Source organism: Pristiophorus japonicus, chromosome 18 (assembly GCF_044704955.1).
Source record: "Pristiophorus japonicus isolate sPriJap1 chromosome 18, sPriJap1.hap1, whole genome shotgun sequence".
Taxonomy (NCBI): domain Eukaryota; kingdom Metazoa; phylum Chordata; class Chondrichthyes; family Pristiophoridae; genus Pristiophorus; species Pristiophorus japonicus.
This window is the reverse complement of record NC_091994.1, coordinates 104,551,903-104,555,775: the sequence shown is the minus strand read 5'-3', so window position 1 is coordinate 104,555,775 and position 3,873 is coordinate 104,551,903.

The following is a 3,873-nucleotide window of genomic DNA, read 5'->3' as shown; positions in this document are numbered from 1 at the left end:
GGGGGAGAAGAGGGACGGGGAGGGGGAGAAGGGACGGGGAGAAGAGGGACGGGGAGGGGGAGAAGAGGGACGGGGAGGGGGGAGAAGAGGGACGGGGGAGGGGAGAAGAGGGACGGGGAGGGGAGAAGAGGGAGGGGGAGGGGTAGAAGAGGCACGGGGAGGGGGAGAAGAGGGACGGGGAGGGGGAGAAGAGGGACGGGGAGGGGGGAGAAGAGGGACGGGGAGGGGGAGAAGAGGGACGGGGAGGGGGAGAAGAGGGAGGGGGGAGGAGGAAGAGGGACGGGGAGGAGGAGAAGAGAGACGGGGAGGGGGGAGAAGAGAGACGGGGAGGGGGGAGAAGAGGGACGGGGAGGGGGGGGGAAGAGGGACGGGGAGGGGGGGGAAGAAGGACGGGGAGGGGGGGAAGAAGGACGGGGAGGGGGGGAAGAAGGACGGGGAGGGGATGGAAGAAGGACGGGGAGGGGGGGAAGAAGGACGGGGAGGGGTGGAAGGGGGAGGGGGGGGGGAAGAGGGACGGGGAGGGGGGGGAAGAAGGACGGGGAGGGGCGGGAAGAAGGTCGGGGAGGGGGGGGAAGAGGGACGGGGAGGGGGGGGAAGAGGGACGGGGAGGGGGGGGAAGAGGGACGGGGAGGGGGGGGGAAGAGGAAGGGAGGGGAGGGGGGGGAAGAGGGAGGGAGGGGAGGGGGGTGGAAAAGAGGGAGGGAGGGGAGAGGGGTGGAAAAGAGGGAGGGAGGGGAGGGGGGGGAAGAGGGAGAGAGGGAGGGAGGGGAAGGGGGGGCTGAGGGAAGGAGGGAAGAGGGAAGAGGGAAGGGGGGAAGAGGAAAGGGCGAAGAGGGAGGGAGGGGAGGGGGGGAAGAGGGAGGGAGGTGAAGGGGGAAGAGGAAGGGAGGGTAGAGGGAGGATGGGGAGGAGAGGGAGTGGGGAAGAGGGAGGCGGGAAGAGGGAGGGGGGGGGAGAGGGAAGAGGAAGGGCAGGAGAGATGGAGGGGGGGAGGGGGGGAAGAGGGGGGAGGGCGGGGAGGGAAGAGGGAGGGGAGGGAAGTGGGAGGGGAGGGTAGAGGGAGGAAGGGGAGGGGAGGGTAGCGGGAGGGAGGGGATGGGGAGAGGGGAGAGAGTGAGGGAGGGGAGAGGGGAGAGAGGGGAGAGGGGAGAGGGGAGGGAGGGGAGAGGGGAGGGAGGGAGGGGGGTGGGGGAGGGGGAGGCTGAACGTGTCCGGCCGACGCGAGGAAGCCGGGCTTAAGACTTCGGGCAAGGCCTGTCCCCAGCAAGATGCTGGGCGGGCCCCACCTAAGACGAGGAGAGGGGAGGGGGGGGAGGGGGAGCGGACCGGACCATACCTGAAGGGGTCGGGTTGGGGGGGGGGGGGAGAGAGCCAGAGCAGAGCGGGAGCTGGTGGGGGGGGCGCGCGGCAGGCAACGGAGCGGGATCTGAATAGGGGGGAGGGGGGGGGGGGGCGGGAGAGAGCCAGACCGGGAGCGGGAGCTGGGGGGGAGGGGGTGGCGGTGTGGGAGAGAGCAGGACCGGGAGCCAAAGCTGGGGCGAGGGGGGAGGGTGCAGGAGAAAGCCGAGCTTGAGGGGGGGGGGCGGCGGGAGAGAGCTGGAAGGAGCGGGAGCTGAACGAGGTGGGGGGAGCCGGAGCCAGAGCAGGAGCTCAAGGAGGGAGGTCCAGTCCTATCTTCGCCGCACCAGTGAGCCCATTTGACCCGGGCTGGAGGCGGCGTGCTTCGGGCCCCTCCCACACAGCCTCGGGCGCCTGGAGCTACTGCACATGCGCGCATACTGTGGGGCGCATGTGCAGAGGTCCCGGCACTGTTTTCAGCGCCAGTACCTGGCTCCGACCCCCACAGCTTGTACTGCGCTGCGCCGAGGGCTTGGATCGACCTGAGGGAGGGGAGAATACCGAGGTAAGTTTTCGGCGCGGTTTTGAGCGTGGAAATCAGGCGCCGAAACGTGACCCCATTATTTCTCTCAGCAGATATAGGTAGTGCCTCAGTGGCAACTCCACACACACCACAATCGCCCAAAAGCAATTCTCTTATAACAATACAAGCAATAGCACCTTACTTTCTCACAAGAGCTCATTTCACCCAGTGTTGGTGCAACATCAGGTCAGGAGCAGACCCAGGGCAGTCTGCAGAGAGGACAGCTAGCTATTTGTGGAGGTCTGTGTCTGTACTGTGATTTCTAGGGATGGATCGTTCGGAATGGAAGATTCAGGAGCATGTGGGCATGGTAAGATCATTTGGCTTCTCAGAATTCAGACTGAGTGCAAGTCTCTGCCATGCAGGAATGCATGAGCCAGCTATCCTGCAACAGAGGTCAACTGGCTAGAACCACGGCGCAGAGGTTCGCCCAGATCTACAATGACAAGGTACTTTGCACCTGAAATCTCTGAGGCATAGCTACAGTGCATGCAAACTTTGTGTCTACAAACTTCGCAGATGTGGAGTGCAAAAAAAAAACCAGTGTTGACATTTTGGCAGAAAAATTGGAGAGCTTCAACTGACAAGTGAAGAAACATGAAGCCATAAAGATCCCCGCTGACACTAGTCCAAGAACAATCTGAGTCTTTATCCGATGGTTTACATAAAATTACATCAATATGCAGAAAGGTCACAATTCACATTCCTGCTGGCAAGTCTCCTATGTAGCTTGTTCTGGTGTATACAGCTCCGAGTCCTTGCTATGTCAATCCATGGTCCACTTAAAACGCTGCTCATTATAATGTTTCTCAGCCTTATTGGTTGTCCTGGCACCTAGTGCTATCAGCCAAGGTCAAAGAGGATAGTAGGATCCCCCAAGAGCCATCTATGCAGGTGTTGACAATTCAAATGTTGCAGAATGCAAGAGTCATGGCAGCTACCAGAAGACCTAGCATTAATGGTGCACCAAGCTCACTACGGTCAAATCTCCTGTGGTGGCTTGAAATGACCTGGAGCACAATAAATTGAGAGCTGTGGTAATTTCAAGAACCACTGACACAGCAGTACTCGTGGTGGATTGCCTCCCCAGCTGTGGCACCATGAGGCATAACTCAGTAACCATTTCCCTTGGGTAACTACAGGTGTTGCTTACATTTCTGTACAGGCATATCCAGGTACCTGCTCTTGAAGTGGTAGATGTGTTCCAATGAGTGTCTGATGGGGCAGGATTGCTCTATGCAGGCCACACTCCTTACATAGCCTCGCGTCTCCGGATCATTCGTCAAGGCCTCTGGATTACTAGTCCAGTAACATAACCATTATGCTACCTTATCCGCTATGCTACTGTACCCATTGCCACCTCCATTTTTGATGTTCTAGGCCAGGTTTATTGTCTGCGGCAATGGACACTCGGCCAAAAACAGAATGGAGCAATGAACCCCAGATCATAGTTTGGAATTTTCTTCACGGTGAATGTTTTTCCCTGGGTTGCACTAGAAAGCTTTGTTCCTAGGATCTGTACCCATTTAAGACAGGTCAACTGAGTAAAAGAAACACATTACTAGCATGAACTAGCCACACTTACCTAAACATTAAAACCATTACTTTGCTTATTCACTGAGGACGCCAGTTGGAATCTTTCCCACTTGAGTTCTCTTGATATTGCAGTTGCACAGGGTGGATGGGTGCTGCTGTAATTAACCTTGCAATAAACAGTGTGTAGAGAATGAATTGTTTCTCTACTTTTGGTAAAATCTTTGTTTCAGGGCTGCAACAGAAATCAGGTGTTGCAGCAGAATAACGCTGCGAGTTTTGGTGTTTGTTGGTCACTTCTAAAGGCACCATTTCAATAGGGACCAAGGAAAGTAAATTGTACCGTCCCACTCCTTTAATGTTGGTTACGGCAGTCTCAGCCTTGACTACAGCAGATATGAATAGACAACCACAAACAG